The following is a 24,631-nucleotide window of genomic DNA, read 5'->3' on the forward strand; positions in this document are numbered from 1 at the left end:
CAAAGGGTTTTGGTGAGTGTGTTTTTGTTTTTTCCATGTGTTCTGGGAGTTCCATTCACATGGAAAGGTATAAGAATCATCCCTGAAAACATTCAGTGGACATGTGTGGCCTTAAGGAGAGGCCCTACCCACCCCACTTTCCTTCACGGAACTTACTGCCAAGGTTGCTGAACTTGGTTACACCTATATAGCAAATCAATTCTTCAAGTTCATCTATCTTTCCAATCCAACAGTGGCATATTCCAAATACATAACCTAACCTCTCTGATTTTTAAGTCCCATTGTGGCTCTTAGTTACATGTGGCCAAGAGGGATATGGTAAACAGATCTAGGTTGTCATTGAGTGATGAAAAATAAGGTATAGGTATGTAAAAGTAGAAGACAAGTAATCAAAAAAGTCTATATGACTTTATACAGTATTAAAATTCCTAAACTCCTAACTTACAATATCTCCCCAAATTTTTGTTAGACCAACAAGAAATAGAACAAGACCAAGGCCTTCAATAGATCCCTTAGGGTAATTTGGAAATATAATTATTCTTTATACACACACACACACAGAATCACGTATGTGCATGTCACCATGGAGAAAAAGGAAATACTCTGGTCACCAGAGTCAGTTCTATCCCTTGGTTTAAACTGTGAGGGACAACCATAAATAAACCAGTTCTATGACAGTCATAACTTCATACTCTTGACCTGACTCCTCCTTGCGAGAAATTTTGAATTTGCCTTTTTTCATGTAATGATTGTATGTGAAAGTCTGTTATGACACGCATTCTTCCATGTTTTTCCAATTCAATCCTCATGACAATCCATAGAAACTGGACCCAACTGTAAAGAAAACCAAGGCCAAAAGGATTTCTCTGACTTGCTAAATGGCACAGATACTTATAGGCATGCAAGCCTGGGACTTGACACTGGTTTTTGTTTTCACTATTAGTCAACAATTCTTGAGCATTTCTCAATTTATGTTTCTCTCATTTTCTTGCACCATTTCTGTGTTTAGTTTTATGGTGATAACACCAGTTAACTCTTAGAGCTATAGGAGATCCTCACGGGAAGGTAAAAAGGAAAAAATCTGAGTTTCTGAGACAGAAGAGACACCAAAAAAAAAAAAAAAAAAAAAAAAAAAAAAAAAAAAAGACTAACTCTATGGCAGATGGATGGCAACCTCACTGAAGTAGGAAGTGGAAAACAGGTACACACCTAAGCAATTTCAGAAATGAGTGGAGACTGTTGGGTTAAAGATAAAGGGAACTGCATCTAGGCAGGGTACCATAGTTTATAAAGTTTCTTCTCATGGGAGCAGGGGTTACCAATTCTGCAATCACTGTACACATGTACTGGGATGAAACATACAAGCAAATGGATCGTGGGCAGTGACTGTCAGTTTTCTCACTGTTCGAGTGGAAGGTTAGAGACAAGCAAGGGGAGGAAGCCAGAATGAATCAAGTGATGCTGGACTAGAGCTGGAGACCTCAGTATGAACTCCTGTTTACCTTAATACAGATACAGATGGATATATACGAAAATAGTTATTCATGAGTGTGTATACACGGGTTAGTAAACATATGTATATTTCTAAGTTCTGTTTGCTGAGCGGGCCTTAAAGCAGTGACATCCAGTAGCAATGAGCATATCTAGTGCCCAGATCTTAGTTTCTAACACCATTGTGCGGTACAAGGAATCAGGACTACTTGGAGAAATGGCTGATGCCAGGGCCAGGACAGGGAATATACAAGATGAGCCAGGAGAACTCTGTAGTGTCAGGTGGTAAGGGAGTGCTCATAAAAGGATGGCAGTATGTCAAAGGGGCACAAGAGCCAAGTGAAAGTTCTCTCAGTGGCCAAAGCTGGAACAATTTGAGTAACAGAAGAAAAAACATAGTTGCGGTGCCTGGGTGGCTCAGTCAGTTAAGCGTCCGACTCTTGATTTCAGTTCAGGTCACGATCTCACAGTTTGCACAATTGAGCCCTGTGTCATGCTCTGTGCTGACAGTGCAGAGCCTACTTGGGATTCTCTTTCTCCCTCTCTCTCTCTGCCCCTCCCGACTGTTGCTCGCTCGCTCGCTCTCTTAAAAAAAAAAAAAAAAAAAAAAAAAAAAAAAAAAAAAAAAAAAAAAACCTAGTATTGGGTTATAACACAATATATAAAGTAAATATACACAAGTCCATACTGATATAAATTATTAAATAAATAAGGAAGAAGAGGCAAATCTCCTATCCATCCCAAATAATTTATATAGACATTCCCTTTCAGGGTAGTGGAGCATTAACACCCTTCTCCCCCGACTCCAAGTGTGGGCTGCACTTAGTGATTTCCTTCCATAGAGTACAAGATGAAAAGGAAGGGAGAAGTAACTTTATAATGAAGACACCAATTCCAGCTAGGTGAACAAGCTTAATAGCATCAGTAAAGAGCCATGTTGACAGCATGTAATTTTGACATGATATAATGAGAATATTCCGTGGTCTTCCTCCCAAGAACCCATAATCTCAATCTAATCAGGAAAAAGTATCACACAAAACCCCACTGACAAACATTCTACAAAATATCTACCAGTACTCTTCAAAACCATCAAGACCATCAAAAACCAGGAAAGTATGGGAACCCATCCCAGCTTAAGCCTAAGGATACTAAATAAAATGTGGTATTCTGGATGGGATCCTGTGACAAAACAAACAGGCCATTAGGTAAAAATGAAGAACATCTAAACAAAGTAGAGACTCTAGTTAATAACAGTCTAAAACTACTCATTTATTACGAAAATGTACCATACTAATATGTTAATAATAGGGTTAACCTGGTGTAAGGCAAATGGGAACCTTCTCTAGTATCTTTCTCAACTTTCCTGTGAATCTAAAACTACTACAATGTTAGAAATTGTTTTAAAAACCATACACACAGCTTCCAAATGGGTTTTTTTTTAAGTCTTGGTTTCTCTGATGGTACTCTATGAATAATTAATGCACCAAAGACCGATATAGCATTCACAACCAACTCTTAAAAGACATGGTCCACTGAGGGGAAGAAGGAATGGCATGGATATTTCAAAACATAAGGTATTTAAAATTGCCTTTATATTTGCTGAGGAAGATACCGAGACACTATCTTATCTGATTTCCATTCTTTATTATATTTTGCTTTACCTTACGCTAAACTTACTTGGCACCCTGAATAGTCACCAGTCGGTGGTGGGAAGCAGTATTTAAGACACCATGGACGGGGGTGTGTGGGATTTAAACATTAACAGATGATCGGCCTGCAAAGTGGGCAAGCCACATATGGATAAGGAGGAGTTAGTCATATGCTCAAAAACTTCCAGTAATTCCAGATTCAAGAATCCAAGGTTAAAGTTGTCTTTTAAGTAGCACACATTAATTGCAGAGTCAGGCACTAATTAGAGGGTTTCCTCAAGTTGGCCAAAAATTCATAGGGCATGGGAAGCAGTTTTTCTACTTCAATTCTAAACAGCACAGTGAATGAATATAATAAAAGAACTTAACCCAGCGTGGTGCAAAATAAAAGAGTCTCTCTGAATGAATGGCATGAGTTTGGAGGAGGATGGAGGTGCCACGGCAGTAGGGAGGGAGGGAGATTAGAAAATTATACTTTATATTCCAATCACTTCAAGAATCATGGCAGGTTTTGATCTCCTCAATGTCCAATTTTTCTCATTCCTAAAGAGAGCAAACAAAGCAAAAGAAAGCAGCCTTAGGCCCCAAAATAGCAGGTCTCAAACACTGAAAGCTATGATGCATACAACACCTTACGGCAACCCGCTGTGCATGATTTCTGAGTATCAGCAACACGAAGCAAGGGGATAACAGGCAAATGAATCACTCCACGGTCACCAGTTAGAAGCCGCTTACCAATCTCAATTCGGTGAGCCTATTCAGGAGGCTTGAGAAGTTGCAAACTCTGTATACTAATGACCAACAGTTACAGGGAGAAGTTGGTTGCCCTGTCTCAGAGTAGGTCAGGTTTTTGGAATGATTTATCCTTCAGAGTTCTCCAGGGGATCAAGCTCAGATTAGACCTCAACTAAAACCACACCTTTGCCTCAATTCTTCCTTGTCTTACCTGGATTTTCTCACTTCCTGCAAGATTTCACCGGCGAGTGGTCCTTCAAAAAATATTTGCACCAGAATCCCTCTCTCGACCTCTACTTCTAGAGAACCTGACCTAAGTTATCCCCAATAAAAACTTCAAATGATAATAATTTGCAATACCATCAACAACCACAAACACAACAGCACAATAGCAGATTACATTTACTCAGTGTTTATTATTGCCGGATGCCGTTCTAAGGGTTTTATAGTAATTATCTCTTTTAAACCTCACAAAAACCCACAAGCTAAGTGTTATTATTACCCCCATTTGCAGAAGAGTAAATAGAGGCTCAAAGATATAGTTAGAAATATATATACCTGCCTAAAACCATACACCTAGTAAGAGGTAAGAGTCCCAGGTACTCTGGCTATAGAGTCTGGACTCTTAACCTCTATTCTACTCTAATTCAGGTCCTCATATATTCTAGATATATTCACACAATTCTTCAAGTGAATCTATTTGATGCGAAATTTATCATCTTAAGGTCCCAAACATGTATCCTTAAGTAACTAGTTTAGCTTTGGCCATGGGATCTAAAGAAAGTGTGAAGAATTATGGCCTGAAAATACATTGTGGACCATCTGCCAACATATAGAGTGCTGGGGACACCACAGAGAGGGAGGGGGCTCCCCATCCCCACCTTCAATAGAATTTAGACTGCAGAAAGTCAAAATCCAGGGACAGACTTTAGAGTACTTTTGTTTTATAAACTGACTTAAGGAAAATTAGGTGGATATTCCTGAGCTGCTGGGGACCCTGTGCTTTATTTGAGTTCATGACCCCGTAGGTAAGAATCCAAAGGTCACATTTTACAATGTTGAGCAGGAAAGGACTTAGAATACTCCCCTTTTTCTCTCCTCTCTATCTCCTCTTCCCTGTGAGTACAGCTGCACAGGGCACCTCAGAATCTAGAAGGCTGCTTCTGCTTACAACAGCCAATTAGAAAGCAAAAGGCCAGCAAAGTCCTGCCAGAGACTCACCGTGCCCTGGACAACTTCCCACGTAAACAAAGTGGGGACTCCTTTAAAGAAAAGATGCCCTTAGCTTTTTTGAGGGTGAGAGTGATCTTCCTACAAAACCACAACCTTTCCCTGGCCTTGAGTTCCCCTTATGCAAAACTCAAGTATATGTGGTTTTACTTCTGTATAACCTTTTCCAGCAAACCCACAAGAATTTGGGTTCCAGTTTAAGTGATTTGCCAATTACTCCAGTTGGGGATAATTAGAAAAAATAGAAACCAGGGTTTACAGAGGAAGAAGGAGGGAACTCAGAAGGCAGAATCAGGGTAGAAATTTTGGCAATAAAACCTGGAAAGAAAGAACAGAGGAAAAGAACTTTAAAGCAGGGCCGGATTAAGACTTTTAAGGACCAATGCTAAGTGAAAAGATCGTTTTAAGCTCCTCTCTATATAATTCAAAACAAAAACTTTACACCCTATACACTGGGTGTAACACATGCCAAAATTAAACTAGTTTCTCCTGAGTTTTGTTTCTGTTTCGTTGTTGTTGTTGTTATTGTTTTAATTGTAAAAGTCTGGAGAACTCCATAGCAGCTGCACACCACTTATCATTTGGGAACCTTTGCTTGGCCAGCCCCCTAAGATGCCTGCTGACTATTGCTCAAAGCAGCATGAGGTAAAATGAAATCTAGGTCTTAAAACTAAATTCTTGTGCCTATTGTTAGGAGAAAAACGATGGTATGTGCAATTGTTGCTGATGTCTATACTTGGCATAAATTGGTATCTGACAAATCTGAGCATTCACATTATTCGCCATTTTAGGGGCCAACGAAGATGCTAGGGTTAGGACATAGAGACATGGAGGCAACAACTTTTGTGCTATAAAATTCTAATAAAATCTCAAAGGTATTGACTATCTAGGAGAAATCCTCAACACAGAGGGGATAAAACATCTTGAAGTGTGCTCACTGTTGGCAACAAAATAAAGCGACTCTATAAGCAAAACCAACAGTCACCTGGAGCACTGGAGTTTCATCATACTCATTATTAAAATCCTGAAATATGCCTCTACTGATTGTGAACTAGGTGATGCTCCCAGCAACCTCTACTCCCTTAGTCCTCCTCAGGAACTCCAGGAACCACAAGCTTTCCCAAGAGCCAGCAACAAGCACCCAGACCAGGTCAGATCAGTGTCCCCTCTGAATGGGTGCTCCTCCCTCATAGCATACCTACCTATTAACATGACACTGAAACCATAAGCCAAGGAGATCATGATACTTTCCTAGCAAATAAGAGTGGAAGAATGGACACGAGGAGGATAATGACTATTATAACTCATTTGTAATAAATGCATTTTAAGAAAATTCTAACTTCCTTTTATTTATTTTTATTTTTATTTATTTGTTTTAAATCCTAGTTAACAAATAGTGTAATCATGATTTCAGGAGTAGAATTTAGTTAATTCATCACTTACATATGACACCCAGTGCGCATCCCAACAAGTGCCCTCCTTAATGCCCATCACCCATTTAGCCCATCCTCCCACCCAGTATCCCTCCAGCAACCCTCAGTTTGTTCTCTGTATACAAGAGTCTCTTATGGTTTGCCTCCTTCTCTGTTTTTATCTTATTTTTGCTTCCCTTCCCCTATTCATCTGTTTTGTCTTAAATTCCACATGAGTGAAATCATACGGTATTTGTCTTTCTCTGATTTATTTCGCTTGGCATAATGCACTCTAGTTCCATCCACATTGTTGCAAACGGCAAGATTTCATTTTTGATCACTAATATTCCCTTGATGTGCGTCCATCTTTATCCATCTGTCCGTGGATGGACATTTGGGCTCTTTCTATAATTTGGCTATTGTTGATAGCACTGCTATAAACACTGTTGTGCATGTGCCCCCTCAAATCAGCATTTTTGTATCCTTTGGATAAATAGCTTATACTGCAATTGCTGGGTTGTAGGGGAGTTGTATTTTTAATTTTTTGAGGAACCTCCATACTGTTTCCCAGAGTGGATGCTCCAGTTTGCATTCTCACCAGCAGTGCAAAAGAGTTTCCCTTTATCTGCATCCTCACCAACATCTGTTGTTGTCTGAATTGTTAATTTTAATCATTCTGACAGGTATGAGGTAGTATCGTTGTGGTATTTGTATTTCCCTGATAAGTGATGTTGAGCATCTTTTCATGTGTCTGTTAGCCATCTGAATGTCTTCTTTAGAAAAGTGTCTATTCATGTCTTGTGCCCATTTCTTCATTGGATTACTTGTTTTTTGGTTGTTGAGTTTGATAAGTTCTTTATAGATTTTGGATACGAACCCTTTATCTGATATATCATTTACAAATATCTCCTCCCATTCTGTTGGTTGCCTTTTGGTTTTGCTGATTGTTTCCGTCATTGTGCAGAAGCTTTTTATCTTGATGTGGTCCCAGTAGTTCATTTTTGCTTTTGTTTCCCTTGCCTCCAGAGACCTATTTTAAAAAAGGAGGTCAGAATTTTCAAGTTTGTTTATTTGTTTGTTTATTTATTTATTGAGAGAGAGAGAGAGAGAGAGAGAGAGAGAGGGAATATGAATGAATTCCAAGCAGGCTTTGCAAAATCAGTGCAGAACCCGATGCAGGGCTGAAACACACAGGACCATGATCATGACCTGAGCCAAAACCAAGAGTCGGATGCTTAATTGACTGAGTCACCCAAGTGCCCCCAACTTCCTTTTAATTCAAAGTTTCTCAACCATACTTTTCTTACTATGGGGTTTTTAGGACTCTAACCTTTATAGTTGGAAAGACCAGGGTCTACTTCTAAAACTTGTAATTGGTAAGCAAAGATACATTAGGATACATTAACCTTTACTCATGTAAACCGCTCCAACATGGGGCAAGACACTGTCCATAATTTCATTCAACACAAAACTGTTGAGGCCCCTCAATGTTTCATGCCTCCTCGCTGGTGCTAAGAATGAACCTACAAAGAAGATCCACCTATAACTCTCCAGAATTTACTGTCCAACAATCCTATCACATTGCTCCCTCTTTAGAATCATTTCACCTTTACAAATTCCCATGGGAGAGGGTTTTCTGGAGCAGAGTTGGCTGAAAACCTTTCCCATTTTCTTGTAGTGAGCATATTTAGCCTATTGGGACTCACATACAGATGGTTCCTTAGTCATTCAAAAAAATGGTGTACACTGAGTAAGACTAGGGACATGTGTTTGGTGAATGACAGGCAGGAGCAACAGAGCCATAAAAACTTTGCTGCACCCCAAGAAGGGTGTTTTTTTTTTTTCATGTGTGTTTGGTTCTCCCCTCTTCCCTTCTTTCCTTCTTGCTTTCCCTCCTTCCTCCCTCTTCCCCTCCTCTTTCCTTCCCTTCCTTTCTTCCTTGCCTCGCTCTTTCTTAAACATCTACCTCTTACCTATGATCTTACCAAAGTCTCTCTACTTTGAAAGAGATTAAGAAAAAAGAAATGAGGCAGGTAGAGAGGTTCTGAGGGAGGGAGGAGAGACAGAATAAGGCCTTAGCTTGAATTTTAGTTGTCACAGCCGAGGGTTGTATGGTAATATTGAATAACCTCTCTGCTTCAAGCTGAGGAATTCAACTCCCTTTTCTGGAGATCTTTTACGAAGGGCCATTCCTCTTATGAACTTTTAGTATCTGCATTAAAACCCTCCTCATATCCCACTGTCAGTACATCATCTCCCTAATAGATTGCCTTCTGCTTGGTAATACCTTGTTTAGTTTTTATTTTCTAAAACTACACTTTGGAGATGAGACAGTGGAATTTTAAAAGATATTACAAAATTAAAATTTCTGCCTGTTGCAGTTTCTAGGAACTAAAGCTGATCCTCATCAAATTATGCTAATTTACTGTATAGTGTTTAATTAAATCTTACCCCAGGCAATCTACTTCCAGGGTTTATTTTTACAGCTTAGAACTTTCAAACATGAAAATGCCTTTCAATTTAAATTTTAGAAAGAGAAAGAAAGAAAGAAAGAAAGAAAGAAAGAAAGAAAGAAAGAAAGAAAGAAAGAAAGAAAGAAAGAAAGAAAGAAAGAAAGAAAGAAAGAAACTATTCACTGAAATTCATTAGGAAAAAAAAAATTTTTACTTTATATCCTGGACTTAATTCAGCTTCAATCCCCTTCTCATTTTTACCCTTTGTCTCTTTCTCTTTTCAGGAAAACAAAAATGCTTCTTAGTAATTCCCTCCCTCTATCCTGAGTAGTAGATAGTACATCTCTCTGTGAAATGGCAACCTCTTTTCACTGGGCCATTTCCCAGGCAGATTGTGTTCAGCTAAACGTAAACATAAGTGACTGGGGATAAGATGGGATCTCTTTCCTCAGGAAGTGACAAGGGCTGTGTCGCTGCAGCTGAGCGCGTGGGTCTCAGTGCCACCTGCACCCCAGGTCCACTTTCACAGGAAAAACAAGCTCACGTTCAACAGGCTGCCTCCCTCAGCTCTTACCACCCGCACACTTGGGATGAAGTTCGTCTCTTCTTTCATCCTGACTCCACCACACGGCCCTGACTGCATCATCTGCCAACTGATGATAAAGAACCTTACTTTCTACATTTTCCCTTGTAGAAAGCCCCCAGACAGCCAAGAGCTGCTGGAAGCTTACAGAACTTCTGCTAAACCATCACACAAGAATGTCACACCAGAACCAGCCAAGATGAAAGCTTCTAAGCTTTTCCTCCAACCAGGCATTTTTTTTTTTTGTCCTTTTGGAGAAAATATTACATCTGTATGTTATGACATTGCCCCAGATCTTAAGGAAGCCAAATGCTTTCAAATCATTTTGCAGAGCAAGTACTAGAATATCTTTATAATTTTCCATCATTTCTTATTGGCCTTTTCCCATCGAAGTCACCTAAGCCAAAATATTCCTTCCCCCTTTGTTGTACAAATTCTGACCCCAGTTATGTCAGAGACAGGAGGAACAATCTCCCATATATCAAATCCACTCAACCTCTCTGGAGCGCTTGTGGTAGGCAGCCTCCAAGATGGCTTCCAATGATCTCAGCCTCCTGGCATTCTCATCCTGTGTACTACCTCCTACACTGTACTAGGGCTGGTCTGTGAGGTCAGTGATGTACAGTAGAAATGATGGTATGCCACTTCCAAATTTAAGTCATAAAAGATGACATCTTCCATCTTGGATACTCTCTCTGATCATTTTTCCCAGAAGAACCCACTGCCATCCCATGCAACACTCAGTCTATGGGAAGTCCAGGTGGCAAGAAGTTCCACCCAGTAGCCAGTGAGGAACTAAGGGCTGTCAAGATCACGTAAGTGAGCCTGGAAGGAAATCCTCCCCCAGTTAAGCCTTCAGATGGAGACTTCAGTTCCTGCCAACATTCTGACTGCAATTTTATGAAAGATTAAGCCAGAACCACCCAGTTACCCAGATTCTTAACTCACAGAAACTGCGGTGTTTTATTGTATGTTCATTGTTTTAAGCTACTAAATTTAAGGCCAATTTGTTACATAATAATGGGTAACTAATATAGAAATGTTAACTATCTTATCCTTTCCTCTTCTGGTATCTCAATCAAAGTCTGATTAGGAAAGAAATCACTTGGTTATTTTCAACAGAGGGAATCAATGTAGGGGATTGGTTATAAAAGTGATAGAAATCTCGCAAACTCAGGGGACACTTGGGTGTCTCAGTCAGTTATGCATCTGACTCCTGGTTTATTTCAAGTCATGGTCTTACTGCTTGTGGTTTTGAGTCTCACATCAGGCTTTGTGCTGACAGTGCAGAACCTGCTTGGGATTCTCTCTCTCCCCAACCCCCTCTCTCTCTGCCCCACTGTCCACCTCTCTCTCTAAAAATAAACAAACTTAAAACAAATGTTGTGAAGGAGAGGAAGTGAGAAAACCCAGAGATTAGCAGCACCAGGCAGCCGGGCCCACCCTTAGACTAGAATGACAAAAAGAGAAGGTGGTGTTACCAGAGCCTGCAGACCACATTACTCTCTAATACTCTAATACTGTCCAACAGGACTTTGAGATAATGGAAATTATCTATATCTGCATCTTCCAATATGGTAGCCATTAGCAACTTATGGTTATGTAGCACTTGAAAGGTGGCTAGTGCAACTTAAGAAATGAATTTTTGTTTTTAACTTTACTTAGTTTAAATTTATCTAGTTGCATACAGCTATATATGGTAGGTAGTGGCCATGATACTGCACATTGAAGCTCTAGAAGCTAAAACCACAGTAGGCAATTCCCTTGAGAGCAAGAGCACTGGAAGACACGCAGCTGCTAAGGTGCTACCTGAGCAAGAAGGGCCAGGAGAGAGCGAGTCCCTGACGTCTCTCATCCCTCTCCAATTTCCTCCCTGTCTCCCCGCTGATGATATCTAGTAGGAAGCAGATGCCAGGAGCCAGCCTCCCTGTGGGATATACAGCACAGCCGGGAGGAGGTATTGACTTCAAGGAAGCGACATGCTCAGAAGAGAAGGACTCAAAATATTGATAAGCTTTACAATATCCATAGGCATATACCTTTCTCTTGATAAAGGAAACACCACCAACTTCTTTTAGGTTGCACAGCAGCCTTGGATGCAGCCCTAGGACTTTGCCAATCAAGTCTCTTCTCCCAAACAAGTACGGCACTCTTCTTAAAGGAATTCAAGCAATTAAATGTCTCTTCATCTTGTTTTAGGTGACAAATTGGTTATTGTGTTTTCCATGGTAAGCTGTAAACTGCCATATTAGACTTATACTGCTACATAACAAATCAACCTATATTTTAGTGTCTTAAAATAACATGTATGTATTATCGCACAGTTTTCATAAAATGGAATGCAGGGAGAGCTTAGCTGGTTCTTCTGTTCAGGATTTCACAGGCTGTAATCAAAGTGTTGTCTCATCTGGAGGCTCAACTGGGGAAAAATCCACTTCCAAGTCCATTCAAATCTCGGAAAGAATTTATTTCTTTGCAGCTGTAGGACTAGGGGCCCCAGCTTCTTACTGGGTCTTGTCTGGAGGCCACCCATAGTTCCCTGCCATATGACCCTTCCTGTAGGCCGTTCACAAAATGGCTATTTGATTCTTCAAGACCAAAGGAGATTTCCTCACTCCAGTGTGCTAAGAGGGACTCATATCTAACAAAATATAATCAGGGGCATGACACCCCATCACTTCTGCCATGTAACACAACCTAATAAAGGAATTGACATCCCATCACCTTTGCTATATTCTATTGGTAGAAGCAAGTCACAGGTTCTGCCTGCACTCAAGGGGAGTGTTACTCATTGGAGGTTCACCTTAGATTGGGTCTTCCATACTGCTGGAGAACAAACTCTATGTCTTGCTGATATTTGATGTTATATTCTTAACAAACATCATAGTCCCAGCACACTAGAGTTTCTTAGTAGTTTCTTGGATTAGAAAATCCTACTTCCAAAAAATTGTTCCATGAGGATATGTTGACACTCAATATGCAGCACGATGGGAAATACATGAGCAGCAGGGTGGTACTAAAGATAAACCATCTGCTTGACTAGAACACATAGTGAGATGCCCAAACCCTGACAAAACAGACTACCTAGACAAAAGCACAGACACAGTAATCACTGCCTAGTTCAGGAACATGGTGGAAGATAGAAGTCATGCATATACAGCTGTGTCACAGGTCAGGATGCACATGGACTTTATTTGGTTCATATATAGTTGTTTTAAAAAATGAATTAGTTGCCAACATCTTCTAATCAGGAAATTTCACACTGAAATTCAGATTCTTTCTTCTCTTGAAATTGCCATGAGCAGCGGGATAGGACGTGTGGCTACCCCTCTTTAAACACAGTATGTATTTTCTAGTCCAATCAACCCTTACCCAGCCACCTCCAATCAGAAGTCATAGGAGTTTGCAACCTCTAAGATAATATAACAACGGGTCTCAGAAGGTGAAGTAGGTTCAAACCCCAGAAATACAGGAAGTGACCAAACTTCAGAAGTCCATACAGGTTGCTAAGATGTGGAGAATACCGACCAAAGAGATGCTCTATTAAGAGAAAAGCCAGCCTAAAGTTGGAAGAAGACTAAACAGACTACAATCTTTACAGAGGAACTCAGGACAGGGACAGGATAGAAGCCCGTTCTACAGAGACTAGCTAACGAAGCACCTTTGTGCCACAGAATCCTATGTTCAGAACTGAGACCTTGTAGGATAGTAGGAAATGCACAAGATTCAGGGATTCTGCCTTGGTGCCCTCACTCACAAAGCAGTACACTTGGAAAGGGGACTTAATACTCCTCTCCCACCAGAGGAGTAGCTCAGAAACTAGACACTGGACCTAAGTCAACAACTAGAAATTTGCGTGAATTCTATGAAGAGACGAGGTAAAGGGCTGGGGCTGATAAAGAGATTTCATTCCGCTTAATTCTTCAAGGATAAGACTCCAAATTTGTTTCAGGAAATGTTTATCTGGTTTTGTTAGGAATTAAGGTGTTAAAGAATCTGTCTCCTGCTTCGCTTAAAAACAAAATGTCACCACTGAATCTCAGACATATTTAAAATCATGAATGTAGAGCTCCGGGAACAATTAGCAAAGAGTTTCTACCTCAAAGGAGAAATTGCTGTTTTTATGAATTTTCCCAAAGTGGCAGATAAAATAAATTACTCTTCTCTGAAATCTTTTTTTTTCATTTTTTGTCATTTTCTTCCACCACCTTTCCTATTTCTTAGTCATCTCCTATTTAGATGTAGGAAAGGATCAATGTCTTGCTAGTAAATTTCTGAATACTTAAAGGTTCCTGTCAGTGATTTGTTGTTTTGTTTTGTTTTTTTTTTTCCAGAGGAGAGAGCGCACAAGGGAGGGGCAGAGAAAGAGGGAGAGAAAGAATCCCAAACAGGCTCTGAGCTGGGAGCTGGGGCTCTTGGTCTCACAACCGTGAGATCATGACCTGAGCCAAAATGAAGATGCAGTCACTCAACCAACTGAGCCATCCAGGCGCCCCTAAACTTCCTGTCAGTGAATCCTACTGCTCGGTACAGTCACTGGTTCTTAGGATGATTAGTTGAAAGTACCATCCACTTTCACCACTGGATGCTCACAGAGAGACGTGGTTTGTTCTTGAATCACAAACTTCTCCACCACGCCTTGCAGCAATTCCTATTCTTGGTTTATAAAGGGTCTAGGTACTGACGAAACAGAGGGGTATCAGGATCAACCATGACGATGGTGGGGTCTTGTTGAACAACTGCACAAAGCAGCAGCAGTCAGGAAGGTCTCAGTGGAGGTTAGCAGGAGCAGAGAGCAGCCCCCCCATCTCAATGCTGCCCATATCAGGGTTAATTTCATATGCCAAGAGTGGCATGTATTTAACCACTAGTGCTTAGGCATGCCACAACCTACAGAAAAGCCAAATGAAACTTCTCCTGAGAAACATATAGCCTGGAATTATGATGGAGGTGAGAGCAGTCTTGAGAAAACAAGAAAAGAAATTCAGTGGCAGGCAGAGATCTACTCTTGCAGCAGATGAAGCCACCATCCTTGATGCAATTATAAGGAATACAGGGCCCCCCATTTCTTCCCCAGATCTCTGGCTGTCACGGACTCTATTTTCCCTAGCCCTCAACCCAGTATCTGCAAGTCCCGATAGTGATGTAAGTCCTCAGATTCTTTTTTTACTTCACTCTTCTTGAAAACCTTCATCAATTTAAAAATTCATCCAGCTAAATTCTTTAAGTCATGGCTCAAGGATTGTTTGCTTGTGAACTCATCAAGTAAGAGCTCCATGCATGTTCTGTGAAGGAGCTAGATGGTGCTCCTCCCGAGAAGGCGGGGTCTCCAGTTTTGATTATCACACCCTAAGGGACCGTGTCCCCTTAGAATTTCTGTCCTTGAGGGATGACTTTATTGCCTCTCCACGGAGCATATCTCTGGCTTTAAAAGCAAGCTCTGAGTACTAGAAGTCTGGTAAGAAAACCTCCGTTTCTGAATCAGTGCACCACCCTGCACCATTAGTGCTCCCTTGAGTACCTGCTAAGTAACCAGGCATGTCTAGCTCTTTTCAGGGGTACTAGGTTCCAGCTCATAAACATGACTGAAATCTGGTTGCAAATATACCCCAAGAGTTCAAAGCTGATGCTGCAAACACAGTAAAACTCTCTTGTCAGCCAGGCTCATCTGTTCCATTAGGGGTGGGGCTGGGTGGGAAGGGACTACAGTGAACTGAGTTGTTCTGCAGTTTAAGTGAAAGAGCTCGAGAGGAAGGTTGGGTTGGGGGGGGGGAGGGCGGGAAACACCACTTCCTTTTACAAGGTAGACAGAGGAAGGGAGATCCAGATTGCTATACATAGGTACCTAGCCTCCTCACACTCTGTGACCAACACCGTGTTGTGAAGCCTACTGCCCCTCTCCCTGTCTCTGGAACAGAATCATATAAATGTAATGTGTAGCTTGGGAGAAGATCCAGATCATGGTTTTTCCCAGTCCCATTTTCATCTTGGTGGTGTCCTGGAAAACGAATGGAACAGGAATGATTTATTCTTCTTCCTATCCTAACCGCTGCTGGTCTACTTAATATCTGGTTATTTAAAAGATGCTATTAAACAAGGCGAAAACATATATATGATGTGGGTGTGGTGTGTGTGTGTGTGTGTGTGCGTGTGCGTGCATGTGCACACACGTATAAGACAGACACCAAGTCTGAAGATGACAAAGTGAGACTAAAAGCCATGCACAATTCCAGTTCTTACTGAATAGTCTGGTTATATACTGGGGAAGTAACAGGATTCCCCAGCAACACTCATTTATTTAGCTCATCAAGTTATAAATTACAGATAAAATATTGACTTCGATCTATAGTTACTGATGTGACTCTCTAGATTTACTGTTAAGTAATAATAAATGAAGTTGCAAAAAATACATACCGTGTGGTCCAATTTCCAGAATAACAAAACTCAAAAACACAAAATAGAACCATACATGTATTTATGGTTTAGAAATACAGTGAACAGAGACCTGTTTTATGCTAAATACTTCTGTATTTGTGAAAAATACATGTCGTTGTTAAGTAATTAAAAGTAAATATACTAATAAAAAGGACTTTACAAAGCCATTCTGGAATCAATTTTCTTGGTATGGCAATGACTACAACCCATTATGCAACAACTGATCAGTGTCATTTAAGTTGGCCACCAAAACTTCTCTTTACTGTTATACTCAATAGACTATTATCTATCTAAGACATTCAACACTTATTCTTAAGTTGTAAAGCCACATTTCTTTGCTTCCTAATGAAGCCATTAAGCACATGAAGGCAAGAATCTTGTCTCATATTTTATTATGTTTCCTGTCCTCCCACCACCTGGTTCATTGTTAATGTACATAATAAATATTTGATAAATACCAATTGAATTTAACTCACTCTAAGTCTCCTTCATAGGCGCAAGATTTAATTGTTGTAAATGTTTAAAAGGATAGACTACATACATCTAGGAATACAAACATCTCCTTAAAATTCATACCTTTTAGTGAATATGCTCCATGCCATCAGTTTGAATTATGTAGAGACAGAAGAGGACAGGGAGGGGAGGAAGTACTCTTTTAACAGACTGGTGCTCTGGTCTATAACTGATCACTATGATCTCTATTTTCTGTGCCTGTGTCCCTTTAAAAGCCGTTTTGAAATAGCTGTATTACTAAGGTGTTTTTTGTTTTGTTTTGTTTTTTTAGAGTTAAGAAGGAATAGATACAAGACAGAGAAAACTTTTGAGATATATGGACAAAATTAAAAATATAAAATGTGTTAGAGCATTATTGACAAGGCAACATTTAGAAGCATACTAAATGTCAAAAATAGACATAAATAATTAAAAAGATCTCCACCTCAGAAAATGCTGCATAGACCTGTTTCTGAAACCTAGTTCAATATATTAAGTGGAACCCATATTTTTAGGTTTTCCCCCATCCCTATTTCCTACAGAAATGAATAGATGAGGTTAAAAACAGGGGAAATGTTACTCTAGCCCTGGAAATCAAGGAAGAGTGGTATTTACAAGCCAAACATTTTAAGTAACTAAGTAAAAATAACAAGGTCTAGTACAAATCAGACTATGTAAAGAAATAGGAAGATAAAATCACACCTGAAAAATTAATGAAAGGGACTCCCATCCAAAGTGAAAATAAATGTTTAAAATATGGCAAAGAAACATATACAAATCAAAAGTAATCTCTGAAATCATGTGAATAAATAGTAATAATCTAGATTGAAAATCACAGATAATTCTGAACAAAACTTGGAGTTTGTCCTCCCCTATATTCTCCTCCTGGAAAATTTTAAAAAAAAACAAAAAAACAAAAAACACCACCACCAACTTTCTCAACGTACCACCTTAGGTGGCATCAATATTTTTTTTCATTCTTAACTTAAACTCAATTGTGTGTGTGTGTGTGTGTGTGTGTGTGTGTGTGTGTGTGTGTGTGTTACTCATTAAGGTTTTCTGGATGGCCAGACTTGGAGGTAGAAGAATTAAGAGCTAGAAGAAAATGTGCTCACAATCTCCTTTAACCTAAATATGAAAGGCAATTAAATTAAACGTTCAACGCCAAGTTCTTGAAAGAGAACAAAGTCTTAAGTACCGTGTATGGTCAAACTAGAAGACAAAATGGCACCACCTAATCTCTGACTTCTGGTCCCAGAGGCAGAAATTCTCATAGATCTACATTCATCATGCGGATCAACTGGTGATGGATACAGGACTGAGTGACCCTTTTGGACCATGGGGTTTGGCTCTCCAGACGTGCTTATTCCTGGAAAAGCCACAAGATCAAGTCACTTCTCAAAACATCCTTGGACCATCCCACAAGGCTCAAGCCATACGTGGGACCCTCAGGATTTAATCATTAACAGGTGCCCATCGCTCAGCAGTCCATGTCTTTTGAATTCCTCCACAACCATGTTGCGTACTGATTTACGTTGCCTCGAAAGCTCTATTATTATTGGCATCAGGATTTTATATCACTTAATGAGACAAAGTGTGTAACATTAATAACTAAAGCTTTCTTTTGTTGAAAGTTGTTTTTTCTTTCCTATCATAGTAGTAGTTTATCAATAAAATTACTAGATTTTATTAGTATTATAATAAAATTTCTTAGTACTCATAAAAAATAGTTTGAACAATTCAATGAAAATAGAGGTAAAGGGAGGGATTAACATCGTTTAAATTGGTATAATGCAAATTTAAAAATCGTGTTATCAAAGACTGTGAGAAACTCTTACAATACTCTTAATATACTCTAAGTAAAGAATGTTAAAAAGAAAACTACAGGCCCAAAATGGGATCACTTTAGTTAGGACCCCAAATCAGTAAACTGGGGTTAATACCCAACCTGGTTGCAATTTCAACCTCCCCCAGAAATGTAGTTTTAACAAGTCAGTCAGAAATATTCTGATGAATGCCACTGAGTCTGCCACAAGAGCCCTCTTCATCACCCAAAGGAAGATGAGGTAATCTGCCTAAGACCCTCTGCGTTACCATCTAAAGGAAAGTTACTTTGTCGAGGACAGTGCTTGCTTTTCTTTTGCTTATAACTTCCTTGCCCTATCCTCCTTCCTACCAACACCTTTCTTTTCATACAATTCCTTGGAGCTCCCTTCTACTTGCTAGATGAGATACTGTCTGATTTGTGAATCATTTAATAAAGTCAATTAGATCTTCAAACTTATTTGGCTGACTTTTGTTTTTTAACAAGAGTACACCGTCAGTTTTGCTTTAAGAAAGAGAAAAGCAATTTTTTGTATATGTTTCTATTTAAGTATGTATGTGTACTTGTGCTCATGCATATATACATATGCACACATATAGATGTATACATACAGGTTGACAAACGATATGTCCACTATTAGTCATCTCTAGATGCTAAAATTACCTATAGCTCACTTTCTCTAATGTGTCCAAAATTTCCTATTATGAACACATCTTAAATTTGTAAAGACAAAGTAATCATTTTAAATTTAAAAAGCTTAACAGAAGCAACAAATATGAACAAAGTTGTTTTACTTGTAATAGATTAGAATTATAAATTCTAAAGCAAAGGGTTCAATACAAAATGAACAAATTTTCAGGACGTCTCAATCAATTTCATTTACCTAGTGAATGATTTTAGGATATACTTGTGAAAGATCCTTCATTCAAGTCAGTATTTTTGATAAATAACAATACTCAGCAAGGTTCAATCAGTCAATATCCTACTCTGAAAGTTTTTGGTTTTTTGTTTTTGTTTTGGTTTACACTGAAAAGACTCCTAAACTTACGGCCAGAGACTGTAATTCAAGAATGTATCTGATATTTTCCAACCGTGTAACTTTGAGGGTCACTTAACATCTCTGAACCACCCAATGTCCACTAAGTACAAAACTTTGTTCCACATTCTCACTTCTTCACAGGATTACTGTGATGAACTGAAACAATTTTGGAACTTTGTATACAATTTTATAAGGAGAAATGTATTAATTTAGCTGTCTAGAATCTTTGGTATTGGCACAATCACCTGTAATGGCTAATGGCAAATCATAGCAAGCAAATTAATCCTTAAAGAGCTTCAGATTTAATGAAGGAAAAGAAAACATTTCCTAGCGCATCACCCAAGACACCAAATAAATGATACAATGATGGCACAAAGTGAAAGGTAAATACTATTCTGTTGCCCACCACTCTCGTACCACCAAATGGTGAGAAATGACTTCCATGCATAAGTTTGTAGTTCAGATCATAATCAATATAGGTTAGCTCATGAAAAAATGCTTGCTTCTAAATCATTAATATTTTGAAAGTCAAAGAATTAATCATCAGAAAATCTATCACTAAGACACAGATTCAAATGTGGCTGCAAAAAGAGTCACACAGTACCTATCTAGCCAAGATTATGTAGCTCAAATTGTAACTGATGGTAGTTCATTTTTATGAGACTTTAGATTTTGTAAATAGTCTTTGAAAATAAGATGACTGCAATGGAGTATAATAACAGAATATAGTCACTGATGATAGTACATGAAATCTGACAACAAATTGAAATACTTGGACGAATAACAGAGGAACAAGTACTGTGGCAATAGATATAATTATGATGATAACATTATGTATCAAACTAATTCTTACAGGGCAAGTATATATTTGTAGGAAGGCTATGTAACATGCATATATAGAAGTCTACGAACAGTAAAAAAAAAAAAATTCTAAGAGCTACATAAGGCATTAGAACAAAACAGTTACCAATTGATGAAGACAAATATTTAATCATACAGATGCATAATGTATCAGAGATGAGTCATGTAGCAATTTTACACAGTACAAAAATGATTAAAGATGAAAGCAGAAAAGAATATTTAGGAAACGGCAATTGTCCAATTACTGGAATTTCTGCTCATAAACTATTATTATACTTTTATTACACCCAGTTATCTGGGGTCCTATCATAGTTTGATGACAGTTTGATGACTACATTATTATACCTGATTCTCTCAATAAAAAATGACTATCCTAGCAATGGAGAATTGAAATGTATTTAACACAAAAACATAATAAACATTTTCTTATTTTATTTGCTTTTGCTTTTTAATGGCTCCCTCAGAACTATGTAACAAAATAATATTAACATTATCTCCATCATACACAGAATTCAGGTGAAATTTGTTTCATTAAGTCTAGACTTTTGTTTGACTTTAGTTTGACTTTTCCTATTAATTAGAACATATTTCCCCAAACTGTAACTAGGACTGATACTGTAGTAAAAAGTAAAATAATGTAATGGAAGAGAGAGCCAAAAGAGATCCAAAATATATAGGAATTTATATAAAGAAAAATGGCATTTCAAACTCTTTGGGAAAGACAGAATTTATCGGTACTATGCTCACTGCACAAGCTCTATCTTAGGTCTATGGTACCTACTTAGCCAAGTGCCTAGCGTATAGGCAACAACCAGTTTAAAACAAAAAACAAAAAAACTTTATTGAGGAATTCATTAAAAAAAGTTTGAGAAAAACATTGGTTAGTTTTCAACCACACAGAAATTTAAGACTACAAAGAAAAAATCAAAATAACAATTTTTAAAACTGGCAACTGTTTGGGGTGGCTGAGTGGCTCAGTTGGTTGAGTGCCTGACTTGGGCCTGGGTCATGATCTCACCTTTCGTGAGTTCCAGCCCCCATTGGGCTCTGTGCTGACAGCTCAGCTCAGAGCCTGGAGCCTGCTTCAGATTCTGTGTCTCCCTCTTTCTCTGCCCCTCCCTTGCTCACATTTTGTCTCTGTCTCTCAAAAATAAACATTGAAATAAAAATTTTTTGATAAAAAAATAAAAAATAAAACTGACAACTGTTCTAATCCGTTCAGCTTTGTATAAGCTTTACAAAGCAAAACAAATAACCAAAAAAATAAAGAAGAAACAACATATGGTGAAAAATTTGGATAGATCCAAATACATAACAATGAAAAGGTCTGTATGAAAGAAAAAATACAATTAAAAAAATGATAAGATAGGGTAATATAAGTCACATGTTTTGATAAGAGTTAGATTTTGACAGGTGAGAAAAAAAATTCTAAGATAAATTAGACAAGGATATCAATAGGTAAATTACAAAATAAAGATAAATGGTCAATAATCCTGAGAAACATTTAAGTTCATTCGTAATAAAATAAACGCAAATAAATACTATAATGAAATGACATTTAAACTAAAGACTTGCCAAAGAGTAAAATAAAAGATTAATAATTAAGATGGAATCTTCCCAAAAGGTAATCAGAAAGCATAGATCAAAAGCTACAAAAGGATGCTGCATTTTAAACTATTATTCCCTAATTACTTCAAATGATTTATCAAATACACACATTAATGCTGATATAGAAGATAGTTCTATATAATATTTACAATACAAACTTGGGGGAGCAAATGTAGATGCCTATGACAGATATAATAGATTGCCCCCCACATCCTATTCTCCCCTTCTTCCTTTTGTAATATCACCACTACTCTTCTCCCCAGGTTTTATCAGATGACATTTTTATAAGGAAGTAACTTGTCTTTCACATAAAGGGCAAGGACATGGTGCTCATGAACCACACAGAAGAGAGCAAAACTCTTGAAGCTACAAGAGAAACAACATAGAAGAAATCTGGACTTCTAGGGAACCTAATAGGGCAAAGCCACTCATCACAGCCAGGCCACCTGCCTATCTCTGAACTCCACCAAGACAGAGGAAAAAAACTCCTATTGGATGTGAATGACTATAGAATGTCCAACAATATAGGATTACCTAAATAACTTCATTTATTTGGTAGAACGCTATTCAGCTACTGAAAATCACATGCCTTTTGAAAAACATGTAAGAAAGGGGTAAATGTGGCGTGCCTGGGTGGCTCAGTTGGTTAAGCATCCAGTTCTTGATATCAGCTCAGGTCATGATCTCGCAGTCATGAGATCAAGCCCTGCATCGGGTTCTGTGCTCAGCAGAGCCTACTTGGATTGCTCTCTCCCCCCCTCTCTCTCTTTCTCTGCCCCTCCTCCACTTGCACTCCGGTGCACTCTCTCTCAAAATAAATAAACATTAAAAAAAAAAGAATTGGGTAAATTCTCATGGTGTGGAGATTATTTAATAATCTGGCAGAAGCTGATGAGTAAATAATAGATATAATAAAATGTATTAACATCTCAATGTAGAGATGGAAAAAAACATGAGTTAAAAGAGACAAGAGCAAAATATAACCACGGTTCTAACTAGATTTTGGGAATACAGATCATTTATTTTCCTGATTTGCCGTGATGCTTGAATAGAATGTAATAAAACTGGGTGAAATGTTAAAATAAAATTCCGATAGAGGAATTAAAATCCTACAGTTGAATGAAGAGATGCTTGTACCTGGATATTTAAAGAGTGAATCCAGAAGAATAAAAGTTACTTAGAAAGGTCAAGTGCTTTGTGCATAGTGGGAGCTTAATACATGTTTATTAAACTGGACCCAAGCAAATACATTTTCCATGAGACCATTTAGTAGCATTTTAATGAACTCTTTTTAAAATAGCAGGTTAGGGGCGCCTGGGTGGCGCAGTCGGTTAAGCGTCCGACTTCAGCCAGGTCACGATCTCACGATCCGTGAGTTCGAGCCCCGCGTCAGGCTCTGGGCTGATGGCTCGGAGCCTGGAGCCTGCTTCCGGTTCTGTGTCTCCCTCTCTCTCTGCCCCTCCCCCGTTCATGCTCTGTCTCTCTCTGTCCCAAAAAATAAATAAAAAACGTTGAAAAAAAAAAAAAAAATTTAAAAAAAAAAAAAAATAAAATAGCAGGTTAAAGTTTAGCTATGGTTTTAAAATTTGCCACTATTGATAACATATACAGCAACAGTTCTAGGATTTTGCCATGAATCTATTAATTTTTTTCACATAAACTAATTCTAGTAGGTACTTAACTTATCCTTTTGTGTGGCTTAAAAGCCGATATGATATTAATACAAAAAGTGCTGTAAGCCATTCAGCTTGTTTGGGCAGAAGACTGAAACTTACTGAACGTAGCCCCTGAAATGGTTCATGGAAAGTTGGGCAAGTGAATACAAATGTAAAACAGGAGTTCACACAATGTCATAGGTGATACGGAATTACAAATTCAAAAACATAGGACAATCTGCTTTTTCATGCTGATTTCTTTACTCCTATGCTGTATTTTTCTATTGAGTTATTTTAAATACAAAAGTTACATAATAGTAGACATTTCCACAATTTATGTTTCTGTCTAAACTTCCCACCCCAACTGATCCTAAACATTGAAAATATATTTTATTTTATTTTTAAGATGTTTATTTTTGACAGAGTGCTCACACGTTCAAGCAAGGGAAGGGCAGAGACAGAGGGAGACAGAGGGTCCAAAGTAGACTCGGTGCTGACAGAGAACCCCATGTGGGGCTCAAACTCATGAACTGTGAGATCATGACCTGAGCCAAAGTCAGACGCTTACCCAACTGAGGCACCCAGGGACCCCAGAAATATCTTTTGAAACTGTCAGCCAATGACAGGTACAAAGAAACTAAAATTCTTCTCTGGGGATTCCATTAAACTTTTAGGTGACCTGATTTTTCAGTGGCTTTATGATGAAGACAGAGACTAGAATGAATAAATTCTTACTGTCCCAAACACAAGACAAAAGGTCAAGGTTTCATCAGCCCTTGTCCACATGACTGTCAGTTTGATCCTTAAGGAGTCAATTCAGACAAGGATGGGTTCATTGAATACCCCTAAGTAGAAATAGCTACAATTAAAGTTAGCTCTACTCTTATAGTGACACTTATGTGGATTCAATTAATAGGTCTCCAAACAAAACAAAAGCAAATGCCCTGAGGTGGCAGTTTATCTCCTGGTAGAGATAAGATGACCCTCACAGAAGATGATTCTTGGCGAACATTCTTCTATTCCCTGAATCTTAGATTTTAGAAAAATATGTGAGAGGAGATAAACTCCCACCTTAATATGCACGTCTTCCTCTGCCTAATCAGTTCCTCAGGTTTCAGGACAAATTTCACTTGCTCCGTGAAGCCTCATGACTCCCTACCTCT

At 38.6% G+C, this 24,631-nt stretch overlaps 1 protein-coding gene across 8 annotated transcripts in view; it reads right to left on the reverse strand.

Annotated features, from left to right (window-relative positions):
• RBMS3 (RNA binding motif single stranded interacting protein 3) overlaps nt 1-24,631 on the reverse strand; it is a 1,338,119-nt gene that overhangs the window by 1,002,647 nt on the left and 310,841 nt on the right. The gene's annotated exons all lie outside the window — the stretch shown is intronic.

This window comes from Neofelis nebulosa, chromosome 5, assembly GCF_028018385.1.
Source record: "Neofelis nebulosa isolate mNeoNeb1 chromosome 5, mNeoNeb1.pri, whole genome shotgun sequence".
NCBI lineage: Eukaryota > Metazoa > Chordata > Mammalia > Carnivora > Felidae > Neofelis > Neofelis nebulosa.